A 24012-nucleotide genomic window follows, 5' to 3' on the forward strand; every position below is an offset into this window, starting at 1 on the left:
GACTCCCTTCTCCGCCACCACCAACAGGGTCCAGGACTCAAGGTGGATAACCTTGCCTTTTATAAGGGGGGTGAGGCTCCAGGAGAGAGTGTAGTCTGATTGGTGATAAAGTGCCTGCTGACTGTGATGTAGAGGATCAATGTTGACCTTAATGGAGCATTATGGGGCGAATCGAACTTCCGCAAAAGTTCGCCTTCACCGGCGAACGCAAACCACCCAAAGTTTGCGTGGAACCATTCGCCGGCGAACCGTTCGGGCCATCTCTAACAGCTAAATGAGTGTTTCGGGGGGGGGGGGGGGGGGAGGGGTACACCCAAGATAATAAGGTCGTTGCTTCATTGTGGACAGACCAAATTCTACAGCTGGACAGTCACTGTTCTGTCATTGAGCTACCTCAGCCCGGTGACCATATGGGCATGAAAACCGCCATAGCCTGCACTCTCTCCAGTCGCCATGGTACACATCAGTCCAGTACAGCCGTCACTACACAAACAGCTGTGTGCGGTGCGTTACACAGTGAGTTTGGTCTGTCAGTGTGAAGCAGTACACTAATTACACTCCCTGATTGATGTATATACATGCAAGATGTTTTAAAGGGAGAGTCCGTGCTGAAAAAAAAAAAAAACTCCACTTACCTGGGGCTTCATCCAGCCCCTGCCAGTAAATCTGTGCCCTCGCTGCAGCTCCTCTCACTCCCGGTGTCCTGCGCTGAAGTAGAAGACTTCGCCAGGTCGGCTTCACGTGCACTCCACGGCGCGGGTCACGTGGTGTAAGTGACGTCATCAGGTCTCTACAGCGCAGTAAGTATAGCCTCCTCCTCCCCTACAGCCATGCCAATCCTCGCCAATCGTGGCAACCTGCAGAGTACAACGCCGGGGCAGATTTAAAATGATTTAACTATGCCGCCTAATATGGTCTCCTCCTCCCCTACAGCCATGCCAATCCTCGCCAATCATGGCAACCTACAGAGTACCACGCCAGGGCTTATTTAAAATGATTTAAATATGCTGCCTAAATATGGCCTCCTTCTCCCCTACAGCCATGCCAATCCTCACCAATCGTGGCAACCTGCAGATAAACACGCCGGGGCATATTTAAAAAGATTTAAATATGCCGCCTAATATGGCCTCCTCCTCCCCAACAGCCAGGTTGCCATGGTTGGTGAGGATTGGCATGGCTGCAGGGGAGGAGGAGGCAACACTTAGGCAGCATATTTAAATCATTTTAAATATGCCCCAGCGTAGTACTCTGCAGGTTGCCACGATTAGCGAGGAATGGCATGGCTGTACAGGAGGAGGTGTCCATACTTAGGCGGCATATTTAAATAATTTTAAATATGCCCCGGCGTGGTACTCTGCAGGTTGCCACAATTGGCGAGGATTGGCATGTCTGTAGGGCAGGAGGAGGCCATACTTAGGCGACCCTTCTTCCCTTACAGCCGTGCCAATCGTGGCAACCTGCAAAATAAGGCGCCGGGGTATATTTAAAAAGATTTCAATATGCCGCCTAAGTATGGCCTCCTCCTCCCCTACAGCCATGCCAATCCTCGCCAATTGTGGCAACCTGCAGAGTACCACGCCGGGGCATATTTAAAATGTTTTATATATGCCGCCTAAGTATAGCCTCCTCCTCCCCTACAGCCATGCCAATCCTCGCCAACCGTGGCAACCTGCAGAGTACCACGCCGGGGTATATTTAAAATGATTTAAATATGCTGCCAAAGTATGGCCTCCTCCTCCCCTACAGCCATGCCAATACTCGCCAATCGTGGCAACCTGCAGAGAACCACTCCGGGGCACAGGGCTGGTTCTGGAAATGTTGCTGCCTAAGGCAAACTTGTAAAAATAAAATTAGCTCTGCAATTAAATGCTGTACAGAACCTGGAAACTGTCTGACCCTGGACTGAGTCTTAGAATACACATACAGCTCACATGTCTACCTGTGTCCTTATGCCAAGCGTGTGGCTCCTGCTTCCTTCTGCCAGCTGCTTCATTATTCAGTACCACTGCAGGACCCCTTTGATCTTCTGCTTGCCTCTCCATCAGCAAGCACCGCTGCAGGACCCTCCAATCTTCTGCCAGCTGCTCCATCACCAGGCATCACTGCAAGACCTTCCTATCTTCTGCCAGCCGCTCAATCACCAAGCACCGCTGCAGGATCCCTCTGGCTCTGATCTTCTGGCATCCACGCTCTGGTTCCCGGCTCCTGCTGCTACATCGTGCTTCCTGCCGTCACTCCTGCATAGTAGGGATGCTCATTCGGATTTTGCGGAATTGAATTTTCCGCATTTCCGATCGGAAATCTGAATTTCTGATTGGAACTCGGAAATCAGAAAACGATCAGAAATTCGTGAAATCGGTAATCGGCATTGGCGGAAATCGTAATTTCTGCAGAATCGGAAATCAACATTTCCGAACATCCCTACTGCATAGCCTCTCCCAGGATCTTCTTCTGGTCCCCCTTAGGCGCACTAACAATCCTCTCCGATCTCCTGCTGGTTCGCCATGTGCCCCTCAGTGCATGCAGCCCTGCGGTCAATAAGCCTGCAGCCTTGGGAGGATGGCATCATACCGTGTGCCTCTTAGTGCACGCAGCCATGCAGTCAACAAGCCTGTAGCCCTGGGAGGGTGACATCATACTACTGTGTGCCCCTTGGTGCATGCAGCCCGGTGGTCAACAACCCTGTAGCCCTGGGGGGGCGAATGCCATCCCTTGTTCCCCTCAGTGCATGCAGCCCTGCGGTCAAAAAGCCTGCAGCCTTGGGAGGGGTAAAATCTTCCCGGTGCCCCTCACTTCACGGAGCCCTGCAGTCAACAAGCCTGCAACCCTGGAAGGGGTAATGTCATCCCATGCACCTCTCAGTGAACACAGCCTTGCGGTCAACAAGCCTGCAGCCCTGGGAGACGTGACATCATCCCTTGTGCCCCTCCGTGCATGCAGCTCTGTGGTCAACAAGCCTGCAGCCCTGGCAGGTTGACATCATACCATGAGCCCCTCAGTACACGCAGCACTGAGGTCAATAAGCCTGCATCAGTGGGAGGGGTGACGTAGATCACAAATTATGGCAACTTGCAGAGTACCACGCCCAGGGCATATTTAAAATGATTTAAATATGCCGCCTAAGTATGGCCTCCTCCTCCCCTACAGCCATTATTAATATTATTATTGATTTATAAAGCAACATATTCCATGGTGCTGTACAAAGTAAGAAACAAACATGGGGTACATAATACAGACAATGGTGTACACTAATATACAAGATACAAAATTAGTGACAAAATACAAAAAATGATACAGCATACAGAATACAAAATACAAAAGTGGTAATGACAGGGATAAAAGTGAATAAAATGTATAATGATTCCCAAGACACAAAAAGGGGAGAGAGCCCTGCCCTTTGCGAGCTTACAATCTAAAGGGAATGGGGCGAAACAAGAGGAGGGGTAGTATACAATAAAATATATAAAGGCAGTGTGTTTTAGGATACCTAGTAGGAGTGCAATTTGGTCTTAGGACAAAGGGAAGTGGCCTGAAGTAGCACATATGCTTGTCGGAACAAATGAGTTTTTAGAGAGGGTTTAAAAGTAACAAAGGTTGGCGAGTGACGGATGTGTTGTGGGAGGGCATTCCCGAGAAGGGGTGAAGCGTGTGCAAAATCTTGTAAGCGTAAATGTGAGGAGGTGATTCTAGAGGAGGACAACAGAAGATCGTATGCAGATCTGAGATTGCGATTGGGTTTGTATCTGGAAATTAGTGAGGATATGTACCGGGGAGAGAGATTGTGGAGAGCCAATCCTCGCCAATCATAACAACCTTCAGAGTACCATGCCGGGGCAAATTTAAAATGATTTGAATATGCCGCCTAAGTATGGCCTCCTCCTCCCCTATAGCCATGCCAATCCTTGCCAATCATGGCAACCTGCAGAATACCACGCCGGGGCATATTTAAAATGATTTAAATATGCCGCCTAAGTATGGCCTCCTCCTCCCCTACAGCCATGCCAAGCCTCACCAGCCGTGGTGACCTGCAGAGTACAAAGCTGGGGCATATTTAAAATAATTTCAATATGCCATCAAAGTATGGCCTCCTCCTCCCCTACAGCCATGCCAATCCTCGCCAATCATGGCAATCTGCAGGGTACCACGCCAGGGCATATTTCAAATGATTCAAATGTGCTGCCTAAGTATGGCCTCCTCCTCCACTACAGCCATTCCAATCAACACCAAACGTTTCAATCTGCAGAGTACCATGCCGGGGCATATTTAAAATGATTTAAATATGCCGCCTAAGTATGGCCTCCTCCTCCCCTACAGCCATGGCAATCCTCGCCAATCATGGCAACCTGCAGAGTACGAAGCTGGGGCATATTTAAAATGATTTAAATATGCCGCCTAAGTATGGCCTCCTCCTCCCCTACAGCCATGCCAATCCTCGCCAATCGAGGCAATCTGCAGAGTACCACGCCAGGGCATATTTAAAATGATTTAAATATGCCGCCTAAGTATGGCCTCCTCCTCCCCTACAGCCATGCCAATCCTCGCCAATCTTGGCAACCTGCAGAGTACGAAGCTAGGACATATTTAAAATGATTTAAATATGCCGCCTAAGTATGGCCTCCTCCTCCCCTACAGCCATGCCAATCCTTGCCAATCATGGCAATCTGCAGAGTACCACGTCGGGGCATATTGCTGCTTAAGTATGGCCTCCTCCTCCACTACAGCCGTGCCAATCCTCGCCAATCATGGCAACCTGCAGAGTACGAAGCTGGGGCATATTTAAAATGATTTAAATATGCCGCCTAAGTATGGCCTCCTTCTCCACTAAAGCCATGCCAATCCTCGCCAATCATGGCAACCTGCAGAGTACAAAGCTGGGGCATATTTAAAATGATTTAAATATGCCACCAAAGTACGGCCTCCTCCTCCCCTACAGCCATGCCAATCCTCGCCAATCATGGCAATCTGCAGGGTACCACGCCATGGCATATTTAAAATGATTTAAATGTGCTGCCTAAGTATGGCCTCCTCCTCCACTACAGCCATGCCAATCCTCACCAATCGTTTCAATCTGCAGAGTACCATGACGGGGCATATTTAAAATGATTTAACCATTTCAGCCTACAGCGTGGAAAATCTCATGCATCCGAGCAACGTTCACCTCCCATTCATTCGCCAATAACTTTATCGCTACCAATCACAATTAATTGATCTATATCTTGTTTTTTCCGCCACTATTTAGGCTTTCTTTAGGTAGTACATTTTGCTAAGAATGATAATTTTTTTCTAAATCCATTTTAACAGGAAGATTAAGAAAAATGGAAAAAAATCATTATTTCTCAGTTTTTGGCCATTGTAGTTTAAAATTAATACATGCTACTGTAATTAAAACCGATGTATCTTATTTGCATATTTGTCCCGCTTATTACGCCATTTAAATTATGTCCCTATCACAATTTATGGCACCGTTATTTTATTTAGAAATAAAGGTGCATTTTTTCAATTTGCGTTCATCACTATTTACAAGCTTATCATTTAAAAAAAAAATGAATAAGATGCTCTCTTAACATGTATATTTAAAAAGTTTAGACCCTTAGGTAACTATTTGTGTAGTTTTATTTTTTAATTGTAATTTTTGTATTTATTTTTTAATTAAATATGTATGTGGGTGATTTTAGTTTGGGAGGTAAACAGCTATTTTTAGATGTAATATAATGTAATTCTTTATTTAAAAAAATGTATGTGGGTGCAGTTTACTATTTGGCCACAAGATGGCCACAGTGAAACAAGTTCCTGGAGCGTACGATCATGCTGCCAGGAACTATTAGGGGGCTGTGCATTTTTTTTCCGGGCAGAAATACCGCTCTCTCTGCTTAGAAAGCATCGGTATTTCTCCGGGGGGCTTAGATCGGTTAATGGGAATTATATTCCCATTCACTGATCGGGGGGCTAGCGACAGGCAGCGGGAGCGTGCACAGGAGCGCGCCCGATCGCACGCACCACACTGCAGGAGCAGCACAGTCTATCTGGACGGATATATCCGTCCAGATAGGGTCAAATAATTAAATATGCCGCCTAAGTATGGCCTTCTCCTCCCCTACAGCCATGCCAATTCTCGCCAATCATGGCAACCTGCAGAGTACAAAGCAGGGGCATATTTAAAATGATTTAAATATGCTGCCAAAGTATGGCCTCCTCCTCCCCTACAGCAATGCCAATCCTCGCCAATCTTGGCAACCTGCAGAGTACGAAGCTGGGGTATATTTAAAATGATTTAAATATGCCGCCTAAGTATGGCCTCCTCCTCCCCTACAGCCATGCCAATCCTCGCCAATCATGGCAACCTGCAGAGTACCACGCCGGGGCATATTGCCGCCTAAGTATGGCCTTCTCCTCCCCTACAGCCATGCCAATCCTCTCCAATCGAGGCAATCTGCAGAGTACCACACCGGGGCATATTTAAAATGATTTAAATATGCCACCTAAGTATGGCCTCCTCCCCCCCTACAGCCATGCCAATCCTCTCCAATCGAGGCAATCTGCAGAGTACCACACCGGGGCATATTTAAAATGATTTAAATATGCCGCCTAAGTTTGGCCTCCTCCTCCCCTACAGCCATGCCAATCCTCGCCAATCTTGGCAACCTGCAGAGTACGAAGCTAGGACATATTTAAAATGATTTAAATATGCCGCCTAAGTATGGCCTCCTCCTCCCCTACAGCCATGCCAATCCTTGCCAATCATGGCAATCTGCAGAGTACCACGTCGGGGCATATTGCTGCTTAAGTATGGCCTCCTCCTCCACTACAGCCGTGCCAATCCTCACCAATCATGGCAACCTGCAGAGTACAAAGCTGGGGCATATTTAAAATGATTTAAATATGCCACCAAAGTACGGTTTCCTCCTCCCCTACAGCCATGCCAATCCTCGCCAATCATGGCAATCTGCAGGGTACCACGCCATGGCATATTTAAAATGATTTAAATGTGCTGCCTAAGTATGGCCTCCTCCTCCACTACAGCCATGCCAATCCTCACCAATCGTTTCAATCTGCAGAGTACCATGCCGAGGTATATTTAAAATAATTTAACCATTTCAGCCTACAGCGTGGAAAATCTCATGCATCCGAGCAACGTTCACCTCCCATTCATTCGCCAATAACTTTATCGCTACCAATCACAATTAATTGATCTATATCTTGTTTTTTCCGCCACTATTTAGGCTTTCTTTAGGTAGTACATTTTGCTAAGAATGATAATTTTTTTCTAAATCCATTTTAACAGGAAGATTAAGAAAGAAATGGAAAAAAATCATTATTTCTCAGTTTTTGGCCATTGTAGTTTAAAATTAATACATGCTACTGTAATTAAAACCGATGTATCTTATTTGCATATTTGTCCCGCTTATTACGCCATTTAAATTATGTCCCTATCACAATTTATGGCACCGTTATTTTATTTAGAAATAAAGGTGCATTTTTTCAATTTGCGTTCATCACTATTTACAAGCTTATCATTTAAAAAAAAAATGAATAAGATGCTCTCTTAACATGTATATTTAAAAAGTTTAGACCCTTAGGTAACTATTTATGTAGTTTTATTTTTTAATTGTAATTTTTGTATTTATTTTTTAATTAAATATGTATGTGGGTGATTTTAGTTTGGGAGGTAAACAGCTATTTTTAGATGTAATATAATGTAATTCTTTATTTAAAAAATGTATGTGGGTGCAGTTTACTATTTGGCCACAAGATGGCCACAGTGAAACAAGTTCCTTGAGCATACGATCATGCTGCCAGGAACTATTAGGGGGCTGTGCATTTTTTTTCCGGGCAGAAATACCGCTCTCTCTGCTTAGAAAGCATCGGTATTTCTCCGGGGGGCTTAGATCGGTTAATGGGAATTATATTCCCATTCACTGATCGGGGGGCTAGCGACAGGCAGCGGGAGCGTGCACAGGAGCGCGCCCGATCGCACGCACCACACTGCAGGAGCAGCACAGTCTATCTGGACGGATATATCCGTCCAGATAGGGTCAAATAATTAAATATGCCGCCTAAGTATGGCCTTCTCCTCCCCTACAGCCATGCCAATTCTCGCCAATCATGGCAACCTGCAGAGTACAAAGCAGGGGCATATTTAAAATGATTTAAATATGCTGCCAAAGTATGGCCTCCTCCTCCCCTACAGCAATGCCAATCCTCGCCAATCTTGGCAACCTGCAGAGTACGAAGCTGGGGTATATTTAAAATGATTTAAATATGCCGCCTAAGTATGGCCTCCTCCTCCCCTACAGCCATGCCAATCCTCGCCAATCATGGCAACCTGCAGAGTACCACGCCGGGGCATATTGCCGCCTAAGTATGGCCTTCTCCTCCCCTACAGCCATGCCAATCCTCTCCAATCGAGGCAATCTGCAGAGTACCACACCGGGGCATATTTAAAATGATTTAAATATGCCACCTAAGTATGGCCTCCTCCCCCCCTACAGCCATGCCAATCCTCTCCAATCGAGGCAATCTGCAGAGTACCACACCGGGGCATATTTAAAATGATTTAAATATGCCGCCTAAGTTTGGCCTCCTCCTCCCCTACAGCCATGCCAATCCTCGCCAATCTTGGCAACCTGCAGAGTACGAAGCTAGGACATATTTAAAATGATTTAAATATGCCGCCTAAGTATGGCCTCCTCCTCCCCTACAGCCATGCCAATCCTTGCCAATCATGGCAATCTGCAGAGTACCACGTCGGGGCATATTGCTGCTTAAGTATGGCCTCCTCCTCCACTACAGCCGTGCCAATCCTCACCAATCATGGCAACCTGCAGAGTACAAAGCTGGGGCATATTTAAAATGATTTAAATATGCCACCAAAGTACGGTTTCCTCCTCCCCTACAGCCATGCCAATCCTCGCCAATCATGGCAATCTGCAGGGTACCACGCCATGGCATATTTAAAATGATTTAAATGTGCTGCCTAAGTATGGCCTCCTCCTCCACTACAGCCATGCCAATCCTCACCAATCGTTTCAATCTGCAGAGTACCATGCCGAGGTATATTTAAAATAATTTAACCATTTCAGCCTACAGCGTGGAAAATCTCATGCATCCGAGCAACGTTCACCTCCCATTCATTCGCCAATAACTTTATCGCTACCAATCACAATTAATTGATCTATATCTTGTTTTTTCCGCCACTATTTAGGCTTTCTTTAGGTAGTACATTTTGCTAAGAATGATAATTTTTTTCTAAATCCATTTTAACAGGAAGATTAAGAAAGAAATGGAAAAAAATCATTATTTCTCAGTTTTTGGCCATTGTAGTTTAAAATTAATACATGCTACTGTAATTAAAACCGATGTATCTTATTTGCATATTTGTCCCGCTTATTACGCCATTTAAATTATGTCCCTATCACAATTTATGGCACCGTTATTTTATTTAGAAATAAAGGTGCATTTTTTCAATTTGCGTTCATCACTATTTACAAGCTTATCATTTAAAAAAAAAATGAATAAGATGCTCTCTTAACATGTATATTTAAAAAGTTTAGACCCTTAGGTAACTATTTATGTAGTTTTTTTTTTTTTAATTGTAATTTTTTTATTAATTTTTTAATTAAAAAATGTATGTGGGTGATTTTAGTTTGGGAGGTAAACAGCTATTTTTAGATGTAATATAATGTAATTCTACATTTAAAAAATGTATGTGGGTGCAGTTTACTATTAGGCCACAAGATGGCCACAGTGAAAAAAGTTCCTGGAGCTAACGATCACGCTGCCAGGAACTATTAGGAGGCTGTACATTTTTTTTCCGGGCAGAAATACCGCGCTCTCTGCTAAGAAAGCGTCGGTATTTCTCCGGGGGGCTTCGATCGGTTAATGGGAATTATATTCCCATTCACTGATCGGGGGGCTAGTGGCAGGCAGCAGGAGCGCGCGGGAGCGCGCCTGATCGTATGCACCACGCTGCAGGAGCAGCACAATCTATCTGGACGGATATATCATTCCAGATAGGGTCAAGTGGTTAAATATGCCACCTAAGTATGGCCTCCTCCTCCCCTATAGCCATGCCAAACCTCGCCAATCATGGCAACCTGCAGAGTACAAAGCAGGGGCATATTTAAAATGATTTAAATATGCCGCCCAAGTATGGCCTCCTCCTCCCCTACAGCCATGCCAATCCTCAACAATCGTAGTGACCTGCAGAGTACCACGCCGGGGCATATGTAAAATGATTTAAATATGCCGCCTAAGTATGGCCTCCTCCTCCCCTACAGCCATGCCAATCCTCTCCAATCGAGGGAACCTGCAGAGTACGAAGCTGGGGTATATTTAAAATGATTTAAATATGCCGCCTAAGTATGGCCTCCTCCTCCCCCACAGCCATGCCAATCCTCGCCAATCATGGCAACCTGCAGAGTACCACGCCGGGGCATATTTCCGCCTAAGTATTGCCTCCTCCTCCCCTACAGCCATACCAATCTTCGCCAATTGTGGTGACTTGCAGAGTACCATGCCAGGGCATATTTAAAATGATTTAAATATGCCGCCTAAGTATGGCCTCCTCCTCCCCTACAGCCATGCCAATCCATACCAATCGTTGCAACCTGCAGAGTACCACAGTGGGGCATATTTAAAATGAATTTAATATGCTGTCTTAGTATGGCCTCCTCCTCCCCAACAGCCATGCTAATCCTCGCCAATCATAGCGACCTGCAGAGTACCACGCCGGGGCATATTTAAAATGATTTAAATATGCCGCCTAAGTATGGCCTCCTCCTCCCCTACAGCCATGCCAATCCTCACCAATCATGGCGACCTGCAGAGTACCACGCCAGGGCATATATAAAATGATTTGAATATGCCGCTTAGTATGGCCTCCTCCTCCCCTCCCTTACAGCCATGCCAATCTTTGCCAATCGTGGCAACCTGAAGATTCACGCCAGGGCATATTTAAAATGAATTAAATATGCTGTTTTAGTATGGCTTCCTCCTCCCCTACAGCCATTCTAATCCTCGCCAATCATGGCGACCTGCAGAGTACCACGCCGGGGCATATTTAAATTGATATAAATATGCCGCCTAAGTATGGCCTCCTCCTCCCCTACAGCCATGCCAATCCTCACCAATCGTGGTGACCTGCAGAGTACAAAGCTGGGGCATATTAAAAATGATTTAAATATGCTACCAAAGTATGGCCTCCTCCTCCCCTACAGCCATGCCAATCCTCGCCAATCGTGACAATCTGCAGGGTACCAAGCCGGGGCATATTTAAAATGATTTAAATGTGCTGCCTAAGTATGGCCTCCTCCTCCACTACAGCCATGCCAATCCTCTCCAATCGAGGCAATCTGCAGAGTACCACGCAGGGGCATATTTGAAATGATTTAAACATGCCGCCTAAGTATGGCCTCCTCCTCCCCTACAGCCATGCCAATCCTCACCAATCTTGGCAAACTGCAGAGTACGAAACTGGGGCATATTAAAAATGATTTAAATATGCCGCCTAAGTATGGCTTCCTCCTCCCCTACAGCCATGCTAATCCTCCCCACTCATGGCAACCTGCAGAGTACCATGGCGGGGCATATTGCCGCCTAAGTATGGCCTCCTCCTTCACTACAGCCATGCCAATCTTCGCCAATCGTGGTGACCTGCAGAGTACCACGCCGGGGCATATTTAAAATGATTTAAATATGCCGCCTAAGTATGGCCTCCTCCTCCCCTACAGCCATGCCAATCCTTGCCAATCTTGGCAACCTGTAGAGTACGAAGCTAGGGCATATTTAAAATGATTTAAATATGCCGCCTAAGTATGGCCTCCTCCTCCCCTACAGCCATGCCAATCCTCACCAATCGAGGCAATCTGCAGAATACCACGCCAGGGCAAATTTAAAATGATTTAAATATGCCGCCTAAGTATGGCCTCCTCCTCCCCTACAGCCATGCCAATCCTCGCCAATCTTGGCAACCTGCAGAGTATGAAGCTAGGGCATATTTAAAATGATTTAAATATGCCGCCTAAGTATGGCCTCCTCCTCCCCTACAGCCATGCCAATCCTTGCCAATCATATAAGTTCTCAGGATCCGCACCGTCTAAAATCTTCTTTTATTTCAGCTTTTTAAAATTCCATAGCAGGCATAAATATGTGTATCACACAGCCATGACGCACAGCGTTTCAGAATAGCTCTTTCTTCAGATGGCGTCAGACACACACTCGAGTGTGTGTCTGACGCCATCTGAAGAAAGAGCTATTCTGAAACGCTGTGCGTCATGGTTGTGTGATACACATATTTATGCCTGCTATGGAATTTTAAAAAGCTGAAATAAAAGAAGATTTTAGACGGTGCGGATCCTGAGAACTTATTTGCTTGGATATCCCTGTGCACTCCAGGGGCGATCACTGCACGTCATTTATCCATTGGTGCTGATCCACTTTATACACTAACTAATCCTTGCCAATCATGGCAATCTGCAGAGTACCACGCCAGGGCATATTTAAAATGATTTAAATATGCCGCCTAAGTATGGCCTCCTCCTCCCCTACAGCCATGCCAATCCTCGCCAATCGAGGCAATCTGCAGAGTACCACGCCAGGGCAAATTTAAAATGATTTAAATTCGCCGCCTAAGTATGGCCTCCTCCTCCCCTACAGCCATGCCAATCCTCGCCAATCTTGGCAACCTGCAGAGTACGAAGCTAGGGCATATTTAAAATGATTTAAATATGCCGCCTAAGTATGGCCTCCTCCTCCCCTACAGCCATGCCAATCCTTGCCAATCATGGCAATCTGCAGAGTACCACGCCGGGGCATATTGCTGCTTAAGTATGGCCTCCTCCTCCACTACAGCCGTGCTAATCCTCGCCAATCATGCCAACCTGCAGAGTACGAAGCTGGGGCATATTTAAAATGATTTAAATATGCCGCCTAATTATGGCCTCCTCCTCCACTAAATCCATGCCAATCCTCGCCAATCATGGCAACCTGCAGAGTACAAAGCTGGGGCATATTTGAAATGATTTAAATATGCCACCAAAGTATGGCCTCCTCCTCCACTACAGCCATGCAAATCCTCACCAATTGTTTCAATCTGCAGAGTACCATGCCGGGGCATATTTAAAATGATTTAACCACTTCAGTTTACAGCGTGGAAAATCTCATGCATCCGAGCAACGTTTACCTCCCATTCATTCGCCAATAACTTTATCGCTACTAATCACAATTAATTAATCTATATCTTGTTTTTTCCACCAATAATTAGGCTTTCTTTAGGTAGTACATTTTGCTAAGAATTATTTTTTTCTAAATCCATTTTAACAGGAAGATTAAGAAAGAAATGAAAAAAAAAATTTTCTCAGTTTTTGGCCATTGTAGTTTAAAATTAATACATGCTACCGTAATTAAAACCCATGTATCTTATTTGCAAATTTGTCCCGCTTATTACGACTTTTGAATTATGTCCCTATCACAATTTATGGCACCGATAATTTTTTTAGAAATAAAGGTGCATTTTTCAATTTGCGTTCATCACTATTTACAAGCTTATAATTTAAAAAAAAATGAATAAGATGCTCTCTTAACATGTATATTTAAAAAGTTTAGACCCTTAGGTAACTATTTATGTAGTTTTTTTTTTAATTGTAATTTTTTTATTTATTTTTTAATTGAAAAATGTATGTGGGTGATTTTAGTTTGGGAGGTAAACAGCTATTTTTAGATGTAATATAATGTAATTCTTTATTTAAAAAATGTATGTGGGTGCAGTTTACTATTTGGCCACAAGATGGCCACAGTGAAAAAAGTTCCTGGAGCGTACGATCACGCTGCCAGGAACTATTAGGAGGCTGTACATTTTTTTTCCGGGCAGAAATACCGCACTCTCTGTTTAGAAAGCGTCGGTATTTCTCCGGAGGGCTTAGATCGGTTAATGGGAATTATATTCCCATTCACTGATCAGGGGGCTAGCGGCAGGCAGCGGGAGCGCGTCCGATCGTGCGCACTATGCTGCAGGAGCAGCACAGTCTATCTGGACGGATATATCCGTCCAGATAGGGTAAAGTGGTTAAATATGCCGCCTATGTATAGCCTCCTCCTCCCCTACAGCCATGCCAATCCTCACCAATCATGGCAACCTGCAGAGTACAAAGCAGGGGCATATTTAAAATGATTTAAATATGCTGCCAAAGTATGGCCTCCTCCTCCCCTACAGCCATGCCAATCCTCACCAATCGTGGTGACCTGCAAAGTACCACGCCGGGGCATATGTAAAATGATTTAAATATGCCACCTAAGTATGGCCTCCTCCCCCCTACAGCCATGCCGATCCTCGCCAATCGAGGCAATCTGCAGAGTACCATGCCAGGGCATATTTTAAAATGATTTAAATATGCCGCCTAAGTATGGCCTCCTCCTCCCCTACAGCCATGCCAATCCCCGCCAATCATGGCAACCTGCAGAGTACGAAGCTGGGGCATATTTAAAATGATTTAAATATGCCGCCTAAGTATGGCCTCCTCCTCCACTAAAGCCATGCCAATCCTCGCCAATCATGGCAACCTGCAGAGTACAAAGCTGGGGCATATTTAAAATGATTTAAATATGCCGCCAAAGTATGGCCTCCTCCTCCCCTACAGCCATGCCAATCCTCGCCAATCGTGGTGACCTGCAAAGTACCACGTCGGGGCATATTTAAAATGATTTAAATATGCCGCCTAAGTATGGCCTCCTCCTCCCCTACAGCCATGCCAATCCTCGCCAATCGAGGCAATCTGCAGCGTACCACGCCAGGGCATATTTAAAATGATTTAACCACTTGAGGACCCACCCTTTACCCCCCCTTAACGACCAGCGCTGTTGTTGCTGATCTGTGCTGGGTGGGCTCTCCAGCCCCCAGCACAGATCAGTGTGCAGGCAGAGCGACCAGACCGCCCCCCTTTTTTCCCCACTAGGGGGATGATGTGCTGGGGGGGCCTGATCGCTCCTGCCTGCGGGTGTTGCGGGGGGGGGGTACCTCAAAGCCCCCCTCCGTGGCAAAATCCTCCCCCTCCCTCTCCTACCTGGCCCCCCTGGTGTTCCGGGCTGCACAGGACGCTATCCGTCCTGTGCAGCCAGTGACGGGACGTCCCCTGTCACATGGCGGCGATCCCCGGCCGCTGATTGGCCGGGGATCGCCGATCTGCCTTACGGCGCTGCTGCGCAGCAGCGCCGTACAAATATAAACAAAGCGGATTATTTCCGCTTGTGTTTACATTTAGCCTGCGAGTCGCCATCGGCGGCCCGCAGGCTATTCACGGAGCCCCCCGCCGTGAATTGACAGGAAGCAGCCGCTCGCACAAGCGGCTGCTTCCTGATTAATCAGCCTGCAGCTGGCGACGCAATACTGCGTCGCTGGTCCTGCAGCTGCCACTTTGCCGACGCGCGTTATGAGTGCGCGGTCGGCAAGTGGTTAAATATGCCGCCTAAGTATGGCCTCCTCCTCCCCTACAGCCATGCCAATCCTCGCCAATCTTGGCAACCTGCAGAGTACGAAGCTGGGGCATATTTAAAATGATTTAAATATGCCGCCTAAGTATGGCCTCCTCCTCCCCTACAGCCATGCCAATCCTTGCCAATCATGGCAATCTGCAGAGTACCACGTCGGGGCATATTGCTGCTTAAGTATGGCCTCCTCCTCCACTACAGCCGTGCCAATCCTCGCCAATCATGGCAACCTGCAGAGTACGAAGCTGGGGCATATTTAAAATGATTTAAATATGCCACCAAAGTACGGCCTCCTCCTCCCCTACAGCCATGCCAATCCTCGCCAATCATGGCAATCTGCAGGGTACCACGCCATGGCATATTTAAAATGATTAAAATGTGCTGCCTAAGTATAGCCTCCTCCTCCACTACAGCCATGCCAATCCTCACCAATCGTTTCAATCTGCAGAGTACCATGCCGGGGCATATTTAAAATGATTTAACCATTTCAGCCTACAGCGTGGAAACAAACAAACAAACAAACAAACAAACACAGACCATTTATATCGCGCTTTTCTCCTGGCGGACTCAAAGCGCCAGAGCTGCAGCCACTAGGACGCGCTCTATAGGCAGTAGCAGTTTTAGGGAGACTTGCCGAAGGTCTCCTACTGAATAGGTGCTGGCTTACTGAACAGGCTGAAAATCTCATGCATCCGAGCAACGTTCACCTCCCATTCATTCGCCAATAACTTTATCGCTCTCTGCTTAGAAAGCATCAGTATTTCTCCGGGGGGCTTAGAATTATATTCCCATTCACTGATCGGGGGCTAGCGGCAGGCAGCAGGAGCACGCGCAGAAGCGCGCCCGATCGCACGCACCATGCTGCAGGAGCAGCACAGTCTATCTGGACGGATATATCCGTCCAGATAGGGTCAAGTAATTAAATATGCCGCCTAAGTATGGCCTTCGCCTCCCCTACAGCCATGCCAATCCTCGCCAATCATGGCAACCTGCAGAGTACAAAGCAGGGGCATAGTTAAAATGATTTAAATATGCCGTAAAGTATGGCCTCCTCCTCCCCTACAGCAATGCCAATCCTCTCCAAACGAGGTAATCTGCAGAGTACCACGCCAGGGAATGTTTAAAATTATTTAAATATGCCGCCTAAGTATGGCCTCCTCCTCCCCTACAGCCATGCCAATCCTCACCAATCGTGGTGACCTGCAGAGTACAAAGCTGGGGCATATTTAAAATGATTTAAATATGCCACCAAAGTATGGCCTCCTCCTCCCCTACAGCCATGCCAATCCTCGCCAATCGTGGCAATCTGCAGGGTACCACGCCGGGGCATATTTAAAATGATTTAAATGTGCTGCCTTCGTATGGCCTCCTCCTCCACTACAGCCATGCCAATCCTCACCAATCGTTTCAATCTGCAGAGTACCATGCCGGGGCATATTTAAAATTATTTAACCACTTCAGCCTACAGCGTAGAAAATCTCATGCATCCGAGCAACGTTCACCTCCCATTCATTCGCCAATAACTTTATCGCTACTAATCACAATTAATTGATCTATATCTTGTTTTTTCCGCCACTAATTAGGCTTTCTTTAGGTAGTACATTTTGCTAAGAATTATTTTTTTCTAAATCCATTTTCACAGGAAGATTAAGAAAGAAATGGAATAAAATCATTATTTCTCAGTTTTTGGCCATTGTAATTTAAAATTAATACATGCTACCATAATTAAAACCCATGTATCTTATTTGCATATTTGTCCCGCTTATTACGCCTTTTAAATTATGTCCCTATCACAGTTTATGGCACCGATATTTTATTTAGAAATAAAGGTGCCTTTTTTCAATTTGCGTTCATATGAATAAGATGCTCTCTTAACATGTATATTTAAAAAGTTTAGACCCTTAGGTAACTATTTATGTAGTTTAGTTTTTTTTGTTGTAATTTTTTTATTTAGTTTTTAATTAAAAAATGTATGTGGGTGATTTTAGTTTGGGAGTTAAACAGCTATTTTTAGATGTAATATAATGTAATTCTTTATTTAAAAAATGTATGTGGGTGCAGTTTACTGGTGAAAAAAGTTCCTGGAGCATACGATCACGCTGCCAGGAACTTATAGGAGGCTGTACATTCTTTTTCCGGGCAGAAATATCGCGCTCTCTGCTTAGAAAGCGTTGATATTTCTCCCGGGGGCTTAGATTGGTTAATGCGAATTATATTCCCATTCACTGATCGGGGGGCTAACGGCAGGCAGCGGGAGCGCGAGCGTAAGCATGCCCGATCGCACGCACCACGCTGCTGGAGCAGCACAGTCTATCTGGACGGATATATCCGTCCAGATAGGGTCAAGTGGGTCAAGTGGTTAAATGTTTAGATGTAATATAATGTAATTCTTTATTTAAAAAATGTATGTGGGTGCAGTTCACTATTTGGCCACAAGATGGCCACAGTGAAAAAAGTTCCTGGAGCCTATGATCACGCTGCCAGGAACTATTGGGAAAGCAAAGAAATGAACAGCGCTACTTAAAAACAGATGAATGGTTACCTGCAAAAAAGTGCAGACCCCACTCATGGGATACAAATACACAATGAGCACACATACAAATACACATATACATCTTTGGTGTATATGCAGAGCCTCTGTTTGGGTTCAAGGTGCGTTTGTAGTTCCTGGGGGGGCTCAGCGCATCTCCGAGCTGAGGCCATTCAGAGGCAGCCTGGTGATGCGCTGATCCCACTTTTTCTGCGCAATTCTTAATTTTACTGGTAGCGCGCCCAGGCTATGCATATGCATAGGTAGGATTTAGTTAGTGTTAGGTCCCCTCCCATGGAGGAAAGACTTCTTCGACAGTGGGAGGGACGAGTACCTAACAAATTGCATGCAAGCTGTTAGTGGAAACTAACATCCTCCAAGTGGTAGACAGGTTGTATGTGTGCTCATTGTGTATTTGTATCCCATGAGTGGGGTCTGCACTTTTTTGCAGGTAAGCATTCATCTGTTTTTAAGTAGCGCTGTTAATTTCTTTGCTATGTTTGATTTAATTCTGGTCAGCTGCTCCCACTTGTTAGTTTTTCTTTGGTGTATATGCAGAGCCTCTGTTTGGGTTCAAGGTGCGTTTGTAGTTCCTGGGGGGGCTCAGCGCATCTCTGAGCTGAGGCCATTCAGAGGCGGCCTGGTGATGCGCTGATCCCACTTTTTCTGCGCAATTCTTAATTTTACTGGTAGCGCGCCCAGGCTATGCATATGCATAGGTAGGATTTAGTTAGTGTTAGGTCCCCTCCCATGGTGGAAAGACTTCTTCGACAGTGGGAGGGACGAGTACCTAACAAATTGCATGCAAGCTGTTAGTGGAAACTAACATCCTCCAAGTGGTAGACAGGTTGTATGTGTGCTCATTGTGTATTTGTATCCCATGAGTGGGGTCTGCACTTTTTTGCAGGTAAGCATTCATCTGTTTTTAAGTAGCGCTGTTCATTTCTTTGCTATGTTTGATTTAATTCTGGTCAGCTGCTCCCACTTGTTAGTTTTTCTTTGGTGTATATGCAGAGCCTCTGTTTGGGTTCAAGGTGCGTTTGTAGTTCCTGGGGGGGGCTCAGCGCATCTCTGAGCTGAGGCCATTCAGAGGCGGCCTGGTGATGCGCTGATCCCACTTTTTCTGCGCAATTCTTAATTTTACTGGTAGCGCGCCCAGGCTATGCATATGCATAGGTAGGATTTAGTTAGTGTTAGGTCCCCTCCCATGGAGGAAAGACTTCTTCGACAGTGGGAGGGACGAGTACCTAACAAATTGCATGCAAGCTGTTAGTGGAAACTAACATCCTCCAAGTGGTAGACAGGTTGTATGTGTGCTCATTGTGTATTTGTATCCCATGAGTGGGGTCTGCACTTTTTTGCAGGTAAGCATTCATCTGTTTTTAAGTAGCGCTGTTCATTTCTTTGCTATGTTTGATTTAATTCTGGTCAGCTGCTCCCACTTGTTAGTTTTTCTTTGGTGTATATGCAGAGCCTCTGTTTGGGTTCAAGGTGCGTTTGTAGTTCCTGGGGGGGCTCAGCGCATCTTTGAGCTGAGGCCATTCAGAGGCGGCCTGGTGATGCGCTGATCCCACTTTTTCTGAGGAACTATTGGGAGGCTGTACATTTTTTTTCCGGGCAGAAATATCGCGCTCTCTGCTTAGAAAGCGTCTGTATTTCTCCGGGGGGCTTAGATCAGTTAATGGGAATTATATTCCCATTCACTGATCGGGGGGCTAGCGGCAGGCAGCGGGAGCACGCGCGGGAGCGTGCCCGATCGCACGCACCACGCTGCGGGAGCAGCACAGTCTATCTGGACGGATATATTCATCCAGATAGGGTCAAGTGGTTAAATATGCTGCCTAAGTATGGCCTCCTCCTCCCCTACAGCCATGCCAATCCTCGCCAATCATGGCAACCTGCAGAGTACAAAGCAGGGGCATATTTAAAATGATTTAAATATGCTGCCAAATTATGGCCTCCTGCTCCCCTACAGCAATGCCAATCCTCGCCAATCTTGGCAACCTGCAGAGTACGAAGCTGGGGCATATTTAAAATGATTTAAATATGCCGCCTAAGTATGGCCTCCTCCTCCCCTACAGCCATGCCAATCCTCGGCAATCATGGCAACCTGCAGAGTACCACGCCGGGGCATATTGCCGCCTAAGTATGGCCTTCTCCTCCCCTACAGCCATGCCAATCCTCACCAATCGTGGTGACCTGCAGAGTAAAATGGTGACCTGCAGAGTAAAATGATTTAAATATGCCGCCTAAGTATGGCCTCCTCCCCCCCTACAGCCATGCCAATCCTCTCCAATCGAGGCAATCTGCAGAGTACCATACCGGGGCATATTTAAAATGATTTAAATATGCCGCCTAAGTATGGCCTCCTCCTTCCCTACAGCCAAAATAAAGGTGCATTTTTTCAATTTGCGTTCATCACTATTTACAAGCTTATCATTTAAAAAAGAACGAATAAGATACTCTCTTAACATGTATATTTAAAAAGTTTAGACCCTTAGGTAACTATTTATGTAGTTTTTTTTTTTTAATTGTAATTTTTTTATTTATTTTTTAATTAAATATGTATGTGGGTGATTTTAGTTTAGGAGGTAAACAGGTTTTTTTAGATGTAATATAATGTAATTCTTTATTTAAAAAATGTATGTGGGTGCAGTTTACTATTTGGTCACAAGATGGCCACAGTGAAAAAAGTTCCTGGAGCGTACGATCACGCTGCCAGGAACTATTAGGAGGCTGTACATTTTTTTTCCGGGCAGAAATACCGCTCTCTCTGCTTAGAAAGCATCGGTATTTCTCCGGGGGGCTTAGATCGGTTAATGGGAATTATATTCCCATTCACTGATCGGGGGGCTAGCGGCAGGCAGCGGGAGCGCGCACAGGAGCGCGCCCGATCGCACGCACCACGCTATAGGAGCAGCACAGTCTATCTGGACGGATAAATCCATCCAGATAGGGTCAAATAATTAAAAATGCCGCCTAACTATGGCCTTCTCCTCCCCTACAGCCATGCCAATCCTTGCCAATCATGGCAACCTGCAGAGTACAAAGCAGGGGCATATTTAAAATGATTTAAATATGCTGCCTAAGTATGGCCTCCTCCTCCCCTACAGCAATGCCAATCCTCGCCAATCTTGGCAACCTGCAGAGTACGAAGCTGGGGCATATTTAAAATGATTTAAATATGCCGCCTAAGTATGGCCTCCTCCTCCCCTACAGCCATGCCAATCCTCGCCAATCATGGCAACCTGCAGAGTACGAAGCCGGGGCATATTGCCGCCTAAGTATGTCCTTCTCCTCCCCTACAGCCATGCCAATCCTCTCCAATCGAGGCAATCTGCAGAGTACCACACCGGGGCATATTTAAAATCATTTAAATATGCCGCCTAAGTATGGCCTCCTCCTCCCCTACAGCCATGCCAATCCTCACCAATCGTGGTGACCTGCAGACCTGCAGAGTAAAATGGTGACCTGCAGAGTAAAATGATTTAAATATGCCGCCTAAGTATAGCCTCCTCCCCCCCTACAGCCATGCCAATCCTCTCCAATCGAGGCAATCTGCAGAGTACCACACCGGGGCATATTTAAAATGATTTAAATATGCCGCCTAAGTATGGCCTCCTCCTCCCTACAGCCATGCCAATCTTCACCAATCATGGTGACCTGCAGTGTAACATGCCGGGGCATATTTAAATTGATTGAAATATGCCGCCTAAGTATGGCAACCTCCTCCCCTACAGCAATGCCAATCCTTGCCAATCATGGCAATCTGCAGTGTACCACGCCGGGGCATATATAAAATGATTTAAATATACCACCTAGTATGGCCTCCTCCTCCCCTCGCCTACAGCCATGCTAATCTTTGCCCATCGTGGCAACCTGCAGATTCATGCCAGGGCATATTTAAAATGAATTAAATATGCTGTCTTAGTATGGCCTCCTCCTCCCCTACAGCCATGCTAATCCTCGCCAATTATGGCGACCTGCAGAGTACCACGCCGGGGAATATTTAAAATGATTTAAATATGCCGCCTAAGTATGGCCTGCTCCTCCCCTACAGCCATGCCAATCCTTGCTTTAGGTAGTACAGTTTGCTATTAATTATTTTTTTCTAAATCCATTTTAACAGGAAGATTAAGAAAGAAATGGAAAAAAATCATTATTTCTCAGTTTTTGGCCATTGTAGTTTAAAATTAATACATGCTACCGTAATTAAAAGCCATGTATCTTATTTGCATATTTGTCCCGCTTATTACGCCTTTTAAATTATGTCCCTATCACAATTTATGGCACCGATATTTTATTTAGAAATAAAGGTGCATTTTTTTTAATTTGCGTTCATCACTATTTACAAACTTATCATTTAAAAAAAAAACAAATAAGATGCTCTCTTAACATGTATATTTAAAAAGTTTAGACCCTTAGGTAACTATTTATGTAGTTTTTTTTTTTAATTGTAATTTTTTTATTAATTTTTTAATTAAAAAATGTATGTGGGTGATTTTAGTTTGGGAGGTAAACAGCTATTTTTAGATGTAATATAATGTAATTCTTCATTTAAGAAATGTATGTGGGTGCAGTTTACTATTAGGCCACAAGATGGCCACAGTGAAAAAAGTTCCTGGAGCGTACGATCACGCTGCCAGGAACTATTAGGAGGCTGTACATTTTTTTTCCGGGCAGAAATACCGCGCTCTCTGCTAAGAAAGCGTCGGTATTTCTCCGGGGGGCTTCGATCGGTTAATGGGAATTATATTCCCATTCACTGATTGGGGGGCTAGTGGCAGGCAGCAGGAGCGCGCGCGGTAGCGCGCCTGATCGTATGCACCACGCTGCAGGAGCAGCACAATCTATCTGGACGGATATATCATTCCAGATAGGGTCAAGTGGTTAAATATGCCACCTAAGTATGGCCTCCTCCTCCCCTATAGCCATGCCAATCCTCGCCAATCATGGCAACCTGCAGAGTACAAAGCAGGGGCATATTTAAAATGATTTAAATATGCCGCCCAAGTATGGCCTCCTCCTCCCCTACAGCCATGCCAATCCTCAACAATCGTAGTGACCTGCAGAGTACCACGCCGGGGCATATGTAAAATGATTTAAATATGCCGCCTAAGTATGGCCTCCTCCTCCCCTACAGCCATGCCAATCCTCTCCAATCGAGGCAACCTGCAGAGTACGCAGCTGGGGCATATTTAAAATGATTTAAATATGCCGCCAAAGTATGGCCTCCTCCTCCCCCACAGCCATGCCAATCCTCGCCAATCATGGCAACCTGCAGAGTACCACGCCGGGGCATATTTCCGCCTAAGTATTGCCTCCTCCTCCCCTACAGCCATGCCAATCTTCGCCAATTGTGGTGACCTGCAGAGTACCATGCCGGGGCATATTTAAAATGATTTAAATATGCCGCCTAAGTATGGCCTCCTCCTCCCCTACAGCCATGCCAATCCATACCAATCGTTGCAACCTGCAGAGTACCACAGTGGGGCATATTTAAAATGAATTTAATATGCTGTCTTAGTATGGCCTCCTCCTCCCCAACAGCCATGCTAATCCTCCCCATTCATAGTGACCTGCAGAGTACCACGCCGGGGCATATTTAAAATGATTTAAATATGCCGCCTAAGTATGGCCTCCTCCTCCCCTACAGCCATGCCAATCCTCACCAATCATGGCGACCTGCAGAGTACCACGCCAGGGCATATATAAAATGATTTGAATATGCCGCTTAGTATGGCCTCCTCCTCCCCTCCCCTACAGCCATGCCAATCTTTGCCAATCGTGGCAACCTGAAGATTCACGCCAGGGCATATTTAAAATGAATTAAATATGCTGTTTTAGTATGGCCTCCTCCTCCCCTACAGCCATGCTAATCCTCGCCAATCATGGCGACCTGCAGAGTACCACGCCGGGACATATTTAAATTGATATAAATATGCCGCCTAAGTATGGCCTCCTCCTCCCCTACAGCCATGCCAATCCTCACCAATCGTGGT

The sequence above is a fragment of the Hyperolius riggenbachi genome, chromosome 1 (assembly GCF_040937935.1).
Source record: "Hyperolius riggenbachi isolate aHypRig1 chromosome 1, aHypRig1.pri, whole genome shotgun sequence".
Lineage (NCBI taxonomy): Eukaryota > Metazoa > Chordata > Amphibia > Anura > Hyperoliidae > Hyperolius > Hyperolius riggenbachi.